The sequence below is a fragment of the Crinia signifera genome, chromosome 4 (genome assembly GCF_055691185.1).
Source record: "Crinia signifera chromosome 4, ASM5569118v1, whole genome shotgun sequence".
Taxonomy (NCBI): domain Eukaryota; kingdom Metazoa; phylum Chordata; class Amphibia; order Anura; family Myobatrachidae; genus Crinia; species Crinia signifera.
The window spans coordinates 300,507,410-300,526,135 of NC_139220.1; positions in this window are offsets into that span (position 1 = coordinate 300,507,410).

Sequence of the window (18,726 nt, forward strand, 5' to 3'; positions counted from 1 at the left end):
TAGCCTTGCCCGCTTTAGTATAGACATGTGTGGGCAAGCTTACCTCAAAGGCTCATGGGGGATTGCCTACACAAGTTGTATTTACTGGAGTACTGGCAATTATGGAAACTGTTAGAAGGAAACGGCTGTCTACAGCAACCGATCAGCTGTTTGAATTCATGTTTTAAATTGTTATAGAAAAAGGAGGGTTTACTGACAGGTGGTTCCATTTCTCCTTCGTAGCCATACCTCTAGCATTTACACATTATAAATAAGGATATAAGTAGGCCATATCCCCACTCATCCGTAAAATCCACCCCATCCATCCGCATTGCCCCCAATCCGGGCAGAAAGGCAACCCCACTTTTGGGTGAAACCTCTCGCCTTTTGGGAACAATTACGAGGTATTGCCAAGGTTTTGGTGCAGATTCTAATTGATTCTCTACTGCAGTCTCAACCTATAAGATCAAGATCATAAGTTTCCTGCAAGTTGGGGGGAGGCTCACGATTGTTTGAGTAGTCTCCCGCACCATTGGATGAGTGCCCACATCCTGCCTGCTTCCTAGTGAAGTCGTGTGGATTTGCAGCTCCATATAGACAGGGGCAAGGCTAAATTAAGTTATTTAGGGGCCCATTTATCATTGGATCGCATATGCAATGCGATGTGGCTGGCATTTACCACCCAGGATCGCATTTCAATACGCTGCCGCCCGACAGTGCGGTATCTAGCCCATAGGCTACAATCGGCTACCACCATCTCAGAATGGCAGTAGCCCCGGGACCCACTGCTACCCGATGTTGATGCATCGAGCAGCATTGCATCCCCCATAGTAACCTATGGGGGATACAGCCGCGAGTGGGAAAGGAGGGATCGCAGCACGGATTGGAGATTCCTGCTGCGGTCCCTCCTACATACATTCTGGTGATATATAATATCTGCGGTAAACCCCCCAAAATGGGTGTTTTCAGGGAAATTGGCCGCAAATATTAAATGATAAATGGGCCCCTTAGCCTCATCCCCTGTCCTTGGAACTGTGATTCGCAGCATTTGGCGCAATGGGGGTGGGTCCTAGTGACATTGCAGCATGACTCCACCCCCCCCCCTTATTACCAGAGAAACAAGTGACAGAGGTGGAGGATGCATTAATACATCCACTGCGGGGGGGGGGGGGGGGTGTTTGATTCACGAGTCCACCAAACCCCGCCTTGCGAATGGTGGCTGGCCAACATCCATTCGCAAGTCAAATTTGCACGCTGGGCATGCAAGTGGATGTTACACAGTAACATCCATTTGCAGCCTGGTGGGATCCGCCCCCATCATTCGGCGAACATCAAATGATGGCGGAGGCTCAAGCATATGTAAGGTTGCCTCAGAGCAACCGTACAGATGAGGATCAGCTCGGGGGGAAGTAGGCGGGCAGCTGACATGTCAGCTGGCCACCCCCAGCCTGTCAGTCATGCCTCATTAGCATGAGAACACCCAGCGTTCTCATGGGAACGCCTATGAAACGCTGGGCGTTCCCATATGGTTGTGGGGCAGCCCGCCGCCCCGCGCCCCTCTCCACCCGCAAGGTTGCATGCATGCACCCAGCGAACAATCTGTTTGCCGTGGCCGCACACAACAAGCGCATGCACATGCGCAGAAATGCGCATAGAAGAAACATCGGTCCCTGTGCGAACAAGCGGCACTTGCGAACAAACCTGAATAAGGTCCTGTGTGACGCAGTGTCAGGCTTAGCTAAGTGTGCTCTGAATGAAGTCCTTAGTGGCTTATAGTCCTCACTACAGATTAATGGAACAGGAACGGGCTGGAGCCTGGGATCAGGGAGATTTGCTGTACGGATTAGCATGCCGGCAATGTCGCTTCTAATGATAAGCGGACAACGTGCAAAGGGAACATTTCTGTTAGTGCAAAACCTGCTTATTATATACTCTCCTTGGTGGACTTGTTTTGCGACGGACCTCACCCAAACTGTTATGTTACTACAAAGCAGAGCAGCTGTGTGACATTAGGCACAATTGTGTCAGTCTTGGGGGAATGGTTAGTGGATATGTTCTTTTAAATAATCGTTCCTATACTATATCAGGGTTGCCGATATTCCGGCTGCCACCTCGGTTCAGCAGGGGGGCGGGGTGGGCATATAAGCAGCATAGAGGGCGGGGCTCAGGATAAGAGCTAGGAGACCAGGCTCCTTATTCAGATATGATCGCAGTACAAATTTTGTTCTCAAAATGGGCAAAACCATGTGCACTGCAGGGGGGCAGATGTAACGTGTATAGAGAGGGTTAGATTTGTGTGAGTTATTTTGTTTCTGTGCAGGGTAAATACTGGCGGCATTATTTTTACACTGCAATTTAGATTTCAATTTCAAATCACCCCACCCAAATGTAACTGTCTCTGCACATGTTACATCTGCCCCACCTGCAGTAGACATGGTTTTTCCCATTTTGAGAACAAATTTGTACTGCGATCAGATGATAAGGGCCCATGTCATCATGCCCACGCCCATGCTATACAATGAATATATTATAGTGTATATTACTGTGAGTAATATTTCTGTGGGTCCAGGAATGCACCTGATTTTCAGAAGCCTCTCGCTAGATTAACTCTAACCATCCTCCCCACAGCCTAACCCTAACTGTCCACCCCACAGCCTAACCATAATCATCAGCCCCACAGAATAATTCTAACCATTCTCCCCACAGACTAAACCTAACTATGGGCAGTACAGATGGTGTAATGGTTACTGCCTCACAGTACTGAGGTCATGGGTTCGATTCCCACCATGGCTCTAACTGTGTGGAGTTTGTATATTCTCCCCGTACTTGCGTGGGTTTACTCCGTGTACTCCGGTTTCCTCCCACAATTCAAAAATATACTGGTAGGCTAATTAACTTCCAACAAATTAACCCTAGAATGTCTGTGTGTATAGGGAATATAGATTGTAAGCTCCACTGTAAACTCAACTAGACCATTCTCTGTAAAGCGCTGCAGAATATGTGTGCGCTATATAAGAAACTGTTAATAAATAAATAAAACTTTCCCCACAGCCTAACTTTACTCCCTACAACCTAACCCTAACCATCTTACCCTTACTGTTCTCAACACAGACTAACCCTAACCATCCTCAACACAGACTAACCCTACCCACCATCCCCACAGACTAACCTTAATTGTCCTCCCCACAGCCTAACCCTAACTGTCCTCCCCACAGATTAACCTACAGCCTAACCCTAACTAACCTTCCACAGACTAACCCTAACTGTCCTCAACACAGACTAACCCTAACAGCCCTCCCCACAAACTAACCTTAACTGTCCTCCCCACAGATTAACATAACTGTCCCCCCTACAGCCTAACCTTAACTATCCTCCCCACAGACTAACCCTAACTGTTCTCCCCACAGCCTAACTTTACTCCCTACAGCCTAACCCTAACCATCTTACCCTTACTTTTTTACCCACAGACTAACCCTAACCGTCCTCAACACAGACTAACCCTAACCACCCTCAACACAGACTAACCCTAACCGCCCTCCCCACAGACTAACCTTAACTGTCCTCCCCACAGCCTAACCCTAACTGTCCTCCCCACAGATTAACCTACAGCCTAACCCTAACTAACCTCCCACAGACTAACCCTAACTGTCCTCAACACAGACTAACCCTAACCGCCCTCCCCACAAACTAACCTTAACTGTCCTCCCCACAGATTAACCTAACTGTCCCCCCTACAGCCTAACCTTAACTATCCTCCCCACAGACTAACCCTAACTGTCTTCCCCACAGCCTAACCCTTACCATCCTCCCGACAGCCTAACCCTATCCATCCTCCCCACAGACTATACCTAACTGTCTTCCCCACAACCTAATCCTACCTATGCTCCCCACAGCCTAACCCTGACTGTTCTCCCCACAGCCTAACCCTAACCATCCTCCCCACAGAATAACCCTAACTGTCCTCTGCACAGACTAACCCTAACTGTCTTCCCCACAGCCTTAACCTAGCTGTACCGCCTACAGCCTAACCCTAACCGTCCTCTCCAAAGACTAACTCTAACTGTCCTCCCTACAACCTAACCATCCTCCCCACAGACTAACCCTAACTGTCATCCTCACAGACTAATCCTAACCATCCCCACAGCTTAACCCTAACTGTTCTCCCCACAGCCTAACCACCCTCCCCACAGACTAACCTTAACTGTCCTCTGTACAACCTAACCCTAACCATCTTACCCACAGCCTTACTGTGACCGGACGCCTGCCCTTAAGCTCTGGATATGCCCTTCGGGTCCACAGATAGCAGTTCCTGGTCACAGGGTACCTGGCTAATAGGGGATTCCCTGTTACCGTCAGCAACCGCCTGTTACTGACTCCGCCCACTACGCAGTGGGAAAGGATATCGCTGCCACCACCAGACTCCTAATACATGGCATCTGGAACCACGGTTACCACCTCAGGCCCAAACGCTTGCACCTGAGTACTACCTGCTGTGGGGTGTGCGCCGACACGCTGCTGACACCCCCCCGACTGGCGTCGCTTGGTTCCCCCCTGGTCATGGACCAGGCCTCTGCTTTGGTAGCTGGCAGGGTGGAGACTGGGAGGACGCTGGATACTGGCACCCAGAACAGCCGGAGAACGGAATTATTGCAGTAATTCTGTTGGTCGCAAGATGAAAGTAGTCGTCTCGGACAATAGATAGTTTATTTTCTCAAGGTAAAAGCTCTTAAAAGAGCCCTCTCCTAGGTCCCTAGGAGGTACAGCATACAAGTAATGTTACAGCATTCAGATCAGGTAGAGATGTACAGAATACCAGGGCTCACAGGCCCTGTTTAAATAGACAGAAAACACACTGGCATTGTCAAATCCTCCCCTATACCTTTAGGATTTGCATATCAATCTGACATCTTACTTCCAGTGCATAATGAATCAAGATTACATTCTAAAAAGGATGAGTCCAATTTCCTTAGGGGACTTCCAGGAACGGTGGAGTTCAGGATGGCATAGATTCAGTGACCCTTCACATACACAAGTTTCCTTATTAACACCTTTTACACAGGACTTCAGACATAAAGCCTACCCCCTGCTGTGTTTCGGCCACTCACAGACCTTCTGACAGGAGGAGGCTGTTTAGCATCTCATTTCCTCGTCACAAAGATTTGCTAATTTTCTTCCTCCAGAAATGTACAAAGTGCATTGTAAGTGTAGAATGCATTCCTCAATATTCAATACAATATACACAAGATATGGTGCAGTCCCAGCTCAGTGCTAAACATATATTTCATAAGTAAATATACTTTGTGCCTTGTGCCCAGCAGCAGGCTTCATCTTACAGCAGCACTGCAGAAGGGGTCCTGTCCCAGCTCAGTGCCGCTCATTCAGTTTAAAACATGTCAAGTGCCCTTGTTCCGAATAAAAGCAAAGCACGGAGAGTTAACCCCTTCAGTGCTGTGGCCGCCATTAACCCCGTGTGCAGGGCTCTCCGGCCACACTTACCCTAACTTTCTTTTCCACAGCCTTACCCTAACTGTCTTCTCCACAGACTAACCCTAACCGTCTTACCCACAGTCTAACCCTAACTGTCTTCCCCACAGACTAACCCTAACTGTTCTACCCACAGCCTAACACATTACCCTACCCATCTTAACCACAGTCTAACCCATGGTTGCCTACCTGACCCTCTCCTTCAGGGAGAAAATGCTCTGTTCCTGGACTTCCCTGGTAATGTATGATTGCCACCACCTGTGGTGAAACACCTTCCTTATCATTTACCTAGCTCCCCACAGGTGATGACAATCATACATTACCAGGGAAGCACAGGAACAGAGCATTTTCTCCCTGTAGGAGAGGGTCAGGTGGCCAACCATGGTCTAACCCTAACTGACCTCTGTATAGCCTAACCTCAGTACTTACCACTGAGATTCTTCTGTTGGTAGTCTGACTGTCAGAGTTCGAACTCATGGGATCCTCACCACATCTCTACAATACAGTACATTCCTAGACAGTGGCTATAGTAATTACTAAAGTCACATTTACCATATAAAATAAAATTAGAAAACGTGGTCAGGGACTAATTTCTCTATGGGACCATTTGTTGAAAAAAAAATAGGCGTTTTGCCCTCTATGGATGGGAAGTGTGATACAAAATAGTCAAAATATTCATAATAGCGACATGTTCATAATATTGACGTGGCCAGAATGGTAACCATAGGAAAATTTTAAATAACCATTAGAAAGTATTAATCCCTCGAGTGGTGGCTTTCCCTGGGCAGGAATAACCTACCAAGGCAGGTTTTTCCTGCCTCAGAAATACTCACCACTCAAGCTGCAGCTGCTGCCTCCTGAAGCAGCCCTTGATCCCCTGGAGCTTCTGGCTTCGGCTCTTTGCTACTGGTTGGGAAGAGTCAGAGCTGCTCGGGGAAGGGGGGTTATTGGAAGCACTAGGGGCTTTGAGCGCTCCGGCCTTCGTATGTTCGGGTGTCCGAACACAAGAACACAGAGCAGTACCGAACTTCCCTGAGCGGCGATGGGGAGGGGACAAGTGATGGGGCCCGGCAGAGAGGGGCCTGGAATACAAATACCTGGGTAAGTGACGGGAAGGGGAGCAACAATACACTGGTGCTGCCAAATGGATGGTGGAGAAGGCGGAGGGGACCAGTGGGGGGGCCTGGCGGAGGGGACCAGTGGGGGGGCCTGGTGGAGAGGGGCCTGGAATAAAAATACCAGGATAAATGAAGGGAAGGGGAGCGAGCAACAATACACTAGTGCTGCCAAATGGTGGTACACTCCCGCTCCTATAGCACAGCTCGGTAAAAGTTCAAAGTATACCAACGCAATGGTTAAAAGCAAATGTCATTTTGAATAATATGTCGACAGCTAGACCATTGATAGGGTTCAGCTATACTTATCAACCTTCAATGTCAGCCAGAGGATTCATCTTCTAAGTGACAGCCGGAGATCAGTTGAAATGACACACACACACACCAATGGAGTATGCTAGTCAGACGGTGATCTGACGTTTAATCTTAGGGTGCTCATAGTTATACCAAAAATGTGGAATGCAATCCACGTCATTGCTCATAAAATGTTTATTTTGAAGTTTTAAGCTAAAGCAATAAATTCACACTTTTTAATAAGATGTCAAAACAAAAGTTTGTTTATGATAGAAATAATTGGATCACTGTGCCTCCTCCTTCTGATTCTCAAAACATTCGAAAACGCTATCTTCATGTCGCAGGTGCAATATCTTCTGACCTTGGTAACATCTCTTGAAATCACCTCAAACTTTTCCATCTTATGCTGAAATTAAAATCTGTTCTGCTAGAAGCATGTTAAGGAAAATACATCTTAAAGGGACAGTGATAGTTCTGAATAACATATATAAAACTTAAACCTTCCATGTATATAAAAGGTGAGAATCATATCTATACTCTATCATTTCCTCCTGTTGATTCTACCTTTTACTGACTTAATATCACTATTGGTTATAATCCATTATAAAAACTAAAGTATATATGCAAAATGGTTGCTTAATATAATGCGGCTTCTCTCAGTTCCTCCTGTTTGTGACAATCTATCAGTACAGTTGGCCTGCCTAACGAGGAGCACACAGTCCACCATAATGGTGCTAATGGCTATGTCCCCACGAGCAGATGCTGTCATCACTTCAGGTGGAGGGTAATCACCGTTGACACTTGACACATATCCATCATAGTAGACTGTCTGTCACGATCCGAGCTGTCAGACAGACTTTTCTACCGGCTAAGTGCCTCCGCAGGTTCAGCTTGCGGTCCAGACGTCATCTCTGCCGGCCTCCTGTCTCCCAGTGACAGTCCCCAGTGCACGGCAATCCACCTGTCCGCCGCCATTGCTCCCAGTATCCAGCATGGTGTGCACAAACACACTTTCCCGCCATAGCAGACATGGGGGCTGCCATGTTCTTTCCAGTCACATGTCTGTGCTGTCCAATCCTGTTGGTTCTGATCTCCCTGTCATACTTCCTCGGCCAATCCTGGCCACCCAGTGGGGATAAGTATGCTGGGAGCTCTCAGAACCATTGCTAGTGCTTCAGTTGTCTCCAGTGTATGGTCAGCTGTCCTTGTCTCCGTGCAAGTGTATTTCTCTGCTGGTGTTGTCTTCCATGCTGCAGTGTGTTCCAGGTTATTCCATCTCCTGTGAAGTCCAGGTTATTCCATCGCCTGTGATCCTGCCTCTACAGCCCAGCGACCAAGCCTAGCTCCGGGACTCTGGTCCTTCCGATGCTCCAGCATCATCCACCATCGATGTTCCATCGTTAGTCCGATATTCCGGATCTCCTGCTTCCGTCCGTCATTCCGGACCCACAGTCATCTCCCGTCCGTCATTCCGGACCCACAGTCATCTTCCATATCCGATACCCGAATCCGATGTTCCCACATCATCATCGATAGTCCGATATTCCAGATCTCCAAACCAAGCTTCCGTCCGTCATTCCGGACCCACAGTCAAGCTCAAGTCTTCCGTCCGTCACTCCGGACCCACAGTCTTCACATCCGATGTTCCACCATCGATCCCACATATCATCACATCTGTAAAGTATTGCAATCTGCATGAACTCTGTCATTTCTCCTGCATACTTTACTGTCTGTTTATATTACAACCATCTGCAAATAAACTCCGGTTGTATTTTACCTCTGACTGCTTATTGGCTCTGGGTGCACTGTCGCGCACTCCATGCGCAAGGGTCCTCTCCAACCTCACCGGTTCAGGTCCCCACCAGAGGTCTCAGTCTCGTCGACTGAGCCCCCTGGTGTGACACTGTCTACCGCTCTTCCCTCTGTCAAGTGTTTGTATAGTGTTATAAAACCTGGAGGATTCAAACTGAGGTTTATAGTATCGCATCTCTAGTTTCCCTAATCTTTTTACATGTCATTTTCTTTGTCAGATTTTTCATCAGGGAGTCTTGTGAGATTTACTTTCAGAATTAAGGGGGAAATTTACTAAAGGAAATTTGTAAAAAAAAATAGGTGTATTTGTATCCAGAAATACACTTATTTTTGACATTTACTATCCCGAAAATACGGCAATTCGTAGTCGTATTGATGTGCTATCAATACGAATACGAATTGCCGTATTTTCGGGATAGTAAATGTCAAAAATAAGTGTATTTCTGGATACAAATACACCTATTTTTTACAAATTTCCTTTAGTAAATTTCCCCCTAATTGTCCATTTTATTAAGTCCATTTGCAATGTCCTTTCATTTATGATTCCCACCATAGTCCAACATGTTTAGTTCTTCTAGTACATTGTTGCCAATAGTCAAGAACATCTTGTCTATGTTGTGGTGACTTTATCTTGTAACACATCAATAATTAAATTTCATGTGAATGACCAAATCTTGTACATCACAGGGTAGGATTCTTTTTTCTTGTGTCTGGAACAAAAACCAAGTGTGAGTATATTTTACCTATCAGCCATAATACAAATTTTACCAGAACATAGGTAACTATAAATAAAACCTTTATGCCAGGTTACTGGATTTTTCCATGAGTTTAGCCATTTATTTTCACTATAAACTTTGGCAACTTGGCTTTTTAACTCTTTAACTTGGAATAGGTGGTTCTCAATGGCTTCAATAACTTTATATGTGTCATTAAAGTAATTAAAACAAGCTTATTTTACACCAATGCACATTCCCACTTATTATGTACAGTTCTGGCAATTGTCATACTGTACTACATTGGATTAATTATCAATGACCAAACAAGGGTCACAATAATCACCATTAATGCAGCAGAAGACATTATACATCCCAAAAGACCCTTATCAGATTTTGAACCTATTAAACTGTATTTATGCATGGTACAGTACAATGTTTGGATAATACTTCCTTTGAGGCTTTTCTTGTATCCCAATGTCCTTATTTGCCACTTTTTGATACAATCGGTGCGATCAGTAGACATTGGCATGGACTTTCAAATCAGGGATCAATAACTTTTCTGAAGTATTTCCTTTAGAGTCACTCAGTCTTCAAGTTGCAGCTTGTAACTTATATCTACATTAGTATCTTGGATAGACAAAAAAACTTGACAATGGACATTTAGTCAAATCATCATATATACATTATAACTTCAAATATCCAAATTATGCCTTATATGATATTAACTAGTATTTTATCTATTTTTCTTAATTTCTCCCATCATTAAATAACATTTGAATATTGTTTTATACTGCAGCCTCAGTGTTTGCTGACTTGTAAAGCCATTTTTTCCAGCCAGTGTCTGTATGTCTGTATTCACACAAGGGCAAATTCATATCTTAAGACCCTGGGCAACTGGGTGAAGATCACTTGTTTCCATTAAAAGGGTGGGTACATTGTGTATGTTTACAACCTTTTCTCAGGTTCTATAATGCACACTTCAGCCTGTTGCAAAGGCCTGTGTGGACTCTAGGGGTTCTCTATTGTTTCCCACCTATAACTTTATACACATACTGCCATGCATAATGTGGGCATTTGCCAGTGACTTGTTGGCAGACAGCACTTTTTCCCAGACACCACTCGACACCACTCGTCAAAGCCTTTCTCAGCTCCTTGTGTCACGATCCGGGTATTAAGACAGACTATCTTACCGGCTAAGTGCCTCCGCAGGCTCAGCTTGCGGTGCAGATGTCATCCCTGCCGGCGTCCTGCCTGCCATGCGCCATCATCGCTGTCATCCTCCAGTCCTCTCAGCGCTGCTGAGTCCGCTGCTGCGCGGCGCACCGCTCCCCTGACCCACAGTGACAGTACCCAGTGCACGGCAATCCGTCTGTCCGCCGCCATTGCTCCCAGCCACAAGCATGGCGTGTACAAACAGTCTTTCCTGCCATAGCAGACATGGGGGCTGCCATGTTTTTCCCAGTCACATGTTTGCACTATCCAATCCTGATGGTTCTGATCTCCCTGTCCTGGCCACCCAGTGGGTATAAGTATGCAGGGAGCTCTCAGAATCATTGCTAGTGCTTCAGTTGTCTCCAGTGTGTGTTCAGCTGTCCTTGTCTCCATACAAGTGTATTCCTGCTGGTGTTGTTATCTCCTATTCTGCAGTGTACTCCAGGCATTCCATCTCCTGTGAAGTTCCAGGTATTCCATCTCCTGCGATCCTGCTTCTACAGCCCAGCACTCAAGCCTAGCACCAGGACTCTGGTCCTTCCGATGTTCCATCATTGTTCACCATCGATGTTCCGCCATCGCTAAGTCCGATATTCCGGATCTCCTACTTCCAGTTTCCGTCCGTCATTCCGGACCCACAGTCTTCAACTCCATATCCGATATTCCGGATCCGATGTTCCACCATCGATACCATACCATCTTCCAGCTGTAAAGTATTGCCATCTACATAGACTGTACTATTTCATCTGCATACTTTACTGCCTGTGTATTACAACCATCTGCTAATAAAACTCGGTTGTATTTTACCACTGACTGTTCATTGGCTTCGGGTGCACTGTCACGCATCATATGCGTAAGGGTCCTCTCCAACCTCCCCGGTTCAGGTACCGGTCCAGGTCCCCACCAGAGGTCTCAGTCTCGTCGACTCAGACACCTGGTGTGACAGTAAGCACTAGCCTAATGGATCCAGCCACAAGCCAAGCATCACCATCCAGCCCTGTACAGCAACTGGCTGTTCGCTTGGATCAGCAAGAAGCTGCGCAGAGCCAAGTGATTCATTGTCTCCAAGATCTGTCTTCCCGGCTGGATAAACTACAGACCACTCTCAGTGGCCCTGAGCCTGTCAGTGAACTTCCAAGTCCAGTTCATCCTCCTGTATTGGCTGCTGCACCTCGCCTTCATCTGTCTGTCCCCACTAAGTATGATGGGAACCCCAAGACCTGCAGAGGTTTTCTCAATCAGTGTGAGATTCATTTCGAGCTGCAACCCAGTAACTTCCCTACTGAAAGGGTCAAGATCGCCTACATCATCTCTCTCCTGTGTGGAGCAGCGTTAGAATGGGCGTCACCATTATGGGAAAAATCTGATGCCATCTTGTCTAACTACAAGGACTTTGTGTCAACTTTCCGGCGCATCTTTCATGAGCCTGGGCGATCAGCATCTGCCTCCACTGAACTCCTCCGTCTCAGACAGGGATCCCGCTCCGTCGGGCAATATCTGGTCCAATTCCAGATTCTGGCGTCTGAACTCTCCTGGTGTGATGGGGCCTTATACACAGCTTTCTGGCATGGTCTATCCGACCGTATTAAGGATGAACTCGCTACCAGAGACTTACCATCTGGTCTAGATGACCTTATTTCGCTATGCATTAAAGTGGACCTACGCTTCCGTGAAAGGGCTGTAGAACGTAACAAGAGTGCTCCAGTTAAAGTGCCAACTCCTTCGCATTCTTTACCTGCTACCCCAGTGGTCCATTCCAAAGAAGAACCAATGGAGATAAATCGCTTCCGATTGTCTCCAGGAGAACGTCGACGTCGTCGATTGGCACAGCTCTGCCTGTATTGTGCCGACCCAGCACATCAAATTTCTGCATGCCCAAAGCGTCAGGAAAACTCCTCCTCCTAGCCCGTCAAGGAGAGGGTAGGCTAGGAGTAATTAAGTCCTCTCCATCAGCAACTGATTGCGTACTTCCAGTTTCCCTACAAGTTGGTCAGCATTTCAAGACTGTCTCTGCACTTCTTGATTCCTGTCCCGCTGGCAACTTCGTAACTGCTGAACTGGTCCGCAAGTGGGGGTTGCCCACTGAAAGTCTTTCCAAGACTGTCTTCCTTACTGCTGTGGATGGCAGTAGGATTCCTGATGCGACAGTCTCCCGCAGAACTTTGCCACTTACAGTTAGAGTGGGAGTCCTGCACACTGAACTCTTGTCCTTTCTGGTACTGACCCGAGCCACTCATGCTCTGGTTCTGGGCTTACCCTGGCTTTGTCTTCATAATCCTCGCCTTGATTGGAAGACATCCGAAATCCTTTCCTGGGATCCTTCCTGCTCCAGTACCTGTCTCCAAAAGGTACTCCCAGCTCGCCATTCCTCAGCCGATGCAGCAGATCTTCCGCCTCTTCCCTACAGAAAGTACTCTGATGTATTCAGCAAGTCTGGCGCTGATCTTCTACCTCCTCACAGACCGCGGGATTGCCCTATCGACCTTATCCCAGGCAAAGAACCACCGAGAGGTAGATCCTATCCCCTCTCTCTTCCAGAGACTCAGGCCATGACCGATTACATCAAGGAAAATCTGGCAAAGGGATTCATCCGTCCTTCGACTTCTCCTGCTGGTGCAGGATTCTTCTTCGTGAAGAAGAAGGATGGAGGCCTACGTCCCTGCATTGATTATCGCGGCCTCAATGACATTACTGTAAAGAACAGATATCCGCTGCCCCTCATCACTGAGTTGTTTGACCATGTCAGCGGTGCAACCATCTTCACGAAACTCGACCTGAGGGGCGCATACAATCTCATCCGCATACGAGAGGGCGACGAGTGGAAGACGGCGTTTAACACCAGAGACGGCCACTATGAGTATCTCGTCATGCACTTCGGGCTCAGCAATGCCCCAGCTGTATTCCAGCACTATGTCAACGAGATCTTTCGGGACATTCTGTATCGACATGTAGTCGTATATCTCGATGACATTTTAATTTACGCCAATAACATCGAAGAACATCGTTATTGGGTCAAAGAGGTCCTGTCCCGGCTGCGAGCTAATCATCTCTACTGCAAACTGGAGAAGTGTGTCTTCGAGGTGAAGTCTATACCCTTCCTAGGGTACATTGTCTCTGGTTCTGGTCTACAAATGGACCCAGGAAAACTGCAGGCCATTCAAGATTGGCCAATTCCCTCTTCGCTGAAAGGTATTCAGCGTTTCCTGGGTTTTGCCAATTATTACAGAAAGTTCATCCGTAATTTCTCTTCTATTGTGGCACCCATCACTGCCCTGACAAGAAAAGGGTCCAATCCAGCGAAGTGGCCGGCAGAAGCCATCGAAGCCTTCCATCTGTTAAAGCAGAGGTTCACTTCAGCTCCCGTGTTAAGACAACCTGACACCACCTTGCCCTTTATTCTTGAGGTCGACGCCTCCTCCGTGGGTGTTGGGGCAGTCCTCTCGCAGAAAGCGCCCGATGGACGTCTTCATCCCTGTGGGTTTTACTCTCGTAAGTTTCTGCCTGCAGAGTGTAACTATGCCATCGGCGATCAAGAGCTTCTTGCCATCAAATTGGCATTAGAAGAATGGAGATATCTTCTAGAGGGCGCTGTCCATGAGATCACAATTATCACAGACCACAAGAACCTTCTGTATCTCAAGTCTGCTCAATGTTTAAATCCCCGTCAAGCCAGATGGACGCTTTTCTTTTCCAGGTTCCGTTTCAAGCTGTCATTCTGTCCAGGGACACAAAATCGAAAAGCTGATGCCCTTTCCCGGTCATGGGAGCAAGATAGTGAGTCAAAGTCCACGAGTCAACATTTTATTATTGATCCAGTGGCCTTCTCCGCAACGGGAGTAACAAATCTCTCGCCCCCTACAGGGAAAAGATATGTAAAGCCAGCCCTAAGAAAGAAGCTGCTTTGTTGGGCGCATTCTTCAAAATTTGCTGGCCATGCAGGCATTCAGAAAACGTATGAGTTTATCACCAGGTCCTACTGGTGTCCGTCCCTCAAACAGGATGTACAGGACTTTGTCTCCTCTTGTGCTAAATGTGCCCAGCGCAAGACCAGCCGTCAGTCTCCTCCTGGGCAATTGATGCCACTGTCAGTGCCACATCATCCCTGGACGCACATATCTATGGACTTTGTAACTGATCTTCCAGAGTCTGACAAGTTCACTACCATCTGGGTGATTGTTGACCGGTTCACCAAGATGGCTCACTTCGTTCCTCTCACCGGTCTTCCGTCAGCTTCCAAGCTGTCCCAGCTCTTCATTAAAGAGATATTCAAGCTTCATGGTCTGCCTCTTGAAATCATCTCCGATAGAGGGGTCCAATTCGTAGCCAAATTCTGGTGAAGCCTGTGATCCCTGCTTCAAATCAAGCTAAAGTTCTCTACAGCCTATCACCCTCAAACAAATGGCCAAACAGAGAGGGTAAATCAGGATCTTGAAGCATTCCTCCGCACATATGTCTCTTCCTCCCAAGAAGACTGGGCTCAACTTCTTCCGTGGGCAGAATTCTGCCATAATAACCAATATCGCTCTTCATCAAATGTCACTCCATTCCTTGCCAACTATGGGTTTCATCCTCGAGTTCCTGACTTCACTCTGCAACCTGTATCCTCTGTTACAGCGGTCGACACGACCATCCGGCAATTCATCAAATCCTGGAAGCTCATTCGTGCTTCACTCCTGAAAGCTTCAAGCAGGTACAAAAAATTTGCCGACAGGAAACGCAGAGCTGTGCCAGCCCTCCGTCCAGGAGATCGTGACTGGCTGTCAACCAAGAATCTTCGATTGAGAGTGCCATCTATGAAGTTTGCTCCCCGATATATTGGTCCATTCCCAGTTGAGCGAGTCGTCAACCCTGTGGCCTACATGCTCAAGTTGCCACCTTATTTGAAAGTGCCAGCTACATTCCATATTTCGCTGCTCAAGCTGCTGGTTCTTAATCGCTTTCATTCCAAGCTCCCCAAGGCACCTAAAGTTTGCACCCAGCGTGGAACAGAATACGAGGTCAGTAAAATCTTGGACTCTCGCATCCGATATGGTCGTCTGCAATATCTGATCGATTGGATCTACGGCCCCGAAGAGCGATCATGGACCAATGCCATCGATGTCCATGCTCCCAGACTCATCCGGGCGTTCCACTCCAAGTTTCCCCGCAAGCCTAAAAGGTGTCCTGGGGCCACCCTTAAAGGGGGGGGTGCTATCACGATCCGGGTATTAAGACAGACTATCTTACCGGCTAAGTGCCTCCGCAGGCTCAGCTTGCGGTTCAGATGTCATCCCTGCCGGCGTCCTGCCTGCCGTGCGCCATCATCGCTGTCATCCTCCAGTCCTCTCAGCACTGCTGAGTCCGCGGCTGCGCGGCGCACCGCTCCCCTGACCCACAGTGACAGTACCCAGTGCACGGCAATCCGTCTGTCTACCGCCATTGCTCCCAGCCACAAGCATGGCGTGTACAAACAGTCTTTCCCGCCATAGCAGACATGGGGGCTGCCATGTTTTTCCCAGTCACATGTTTGCACTATCCAATCCTGATGGTTCTGATCTCCCTGTCATACCTGCCCGGCCAATCCTGGCCACCCAGTGGGTATAAGTATGCAGGGAACTCTCAGAATCATTGCTAGTGCTTCAGTTGTCTCCAGTGTGTGTTCAGCTGTCCTTGTCTCCATACAAGTGTATTCCTGCTGGTGTTGTTATCTCCTATTCTGCAGTGTACTCCAGGCATTCCATCTCCTGTGAAGTTCCAGGTATTCCATCTCCTGCGATCCTGCTTCTACAGCCCAGCACTCAAGCCTTGCTCCAGGACTCTGGTCCTTCCGATGTTCCATCATCGTTCACCATCGATGTTCCGCCATCGCTAAGTCCGATATTCCGGATCTCCTACTTCCAGTTTCCGTCCGTCATTCCGGACCCACAGTCTTCAACTCCATATCCGATACTCCGGATCCGATGTTCCACCATCGATACCATACCATCTTCCAGCTGTAAAGTATTGCCATCTACATAGACTGTACTATTTCATCTGCATACTTTACTGCCTGTGTATTACAACCATCTGCTAATAAAACTCGGTTGTATTTTACCACTGACTGTTCATTGGCTTCGGGTGCACTGTCACGCATCATATGCGTAAGGGTCCTCTCCAACCTCCCCGGTTCAGGTACCGGTCCAGGTCCCCACCAGAGGTCTCAGTCTCGTCGACTCAGACCCCTGGTGTGACACCTTGTTTCTTACTTCCTTGCTCAGAGGCTTATTGTAGGAGCAACAAGTGTGTCTTCTGGCTTAGCACTTTTGGGTTCTATGTCCATCTGATGGTCGGGTGTATTCAATAACTGTAACACGGCTTACCTGCCTTGCAGGATATTAGCCATACTATTGCCCATAGTCATAAGTGTCTGCTCCTCAGTGTGCTGTGACCTTACACCACAACTGGCTTAGACAGGCAACAAAGACAGCATCCTTGCATTAGAGCCTTCAGCTCTGCTGTTTATTTAGACATACAGTATATAAGGGTAGACATTCCCATAGTTATACATTATGTATAGGATATTATTATCACAATGCCTTGGAAATCTCTGAAAATTTAAAAAGTGCCTTTTTTTTTTTTTCTTATGCTGAGATACTGTTATCACAGCATTTATATACTTATTATGGAGCTCTGCAATTTCTCTGTAACTCCTCCCCCCTTTTGAGCACAGTGTACAATACTGCTGAGATCAATATGATGAAGCCTAAAGCAAACACTATCTATCAGCAATATTATTTACAGTACACATTTCTTTTGTATCTCTTTGGCTGCTTCTAATGTAACAGTCTGTATGTGAGACATATGCAGCGTCCCCCGCTACACTCCTTTATTCTGACTCTAGTGTAACAGTCTGTATGTGAGACATCGGCAGCGTCCCCCGCTACACTCCTTTATTCTGACTCTAGTGTAAATAATGAAGCTGGTTTCAGACTTGTACAGTGCTTGAGGATTACATTGGAGGGCGTTAGGAGCGCTACTTCATATTTAGTTTGTTAAATGTTTATAAGAGTAAATCATTATCATACTAAAGTAATGCAGTGTACAGTATTGGAATTTTCTGATAACCAATATAAGAGTGTGTCATTATTTATATGAATACAAGTAGCTGATTTCTCTTAATACATGAAACAAACAAAACTTTTGTTAAATCAATTAGGATTAAATACATTTTATTTTCTGCTGTGAATCTTTCTGCAGACAAATATCTTATCTGTAGTAACAATTCATCTGCATTGAAAATAATACAATGCACGGGGACTCATAGCCCCTCCCTACAAAGTGCAGACCTGCTGACACTTTTGTACACTGTGATATGACTGAACACAGTTAAATTAATCAAAATAAAATAGATTTTAGTTGATCTGTTCAGATTTTAACCAAATGTTCTGTTTTGCTCTATTAAATACACACCATACGTTGAGGTAGAAAACTGTTAAGAGATATATACAAGAGTTTTTTTTACACATTTTCAGAATTAATTACGGTATGTATATTTTCAGACTTTAAACATCATACAAGCACCTTGGACAGACAAAAGAACAGCTCCTGCCGAATTCAGGGAACAGTCATTTGCATTGTCTGAGATAACATGTAATATTATTTTGGGGAGTCACTTTTTGACTGTTATTAAGGGCTTTTTATATTGGAGCTAAAACAAAAACATTTCTTTAAATTACAGTACTAGTGCAGATATGTGATATGCAAATCAGCTGTAAATGCAAATAACTAAATTTGCATCAATCTTTACAGAATATACAGATATCATTCAAATAACTTTACAAATAGCGTATATACTTAGCAAAAGAGTTTCATATCATTAAAGATAAATCTGAGGGTTAAAGTATTCAGCACTGATCTACAGCTTGCATTTCACAGTTAAAGTTCTAGCAACATATATTATTTTGCTAAGACAGAAGCCAACCCCCCCCTTTTTTAACTCATCCTTGGAATTCCTTTGGTTAGCATCAAAGACACATTTATTTAACAGTTTTTACTTAGGGTACCCCGCTGCACCTTACAATTAAAACCAAAATAATATATCAAAACTGGGTCATAACGGGGGGCGTGGCTACGGAGAGCAGGGAGTGAGACGTAGG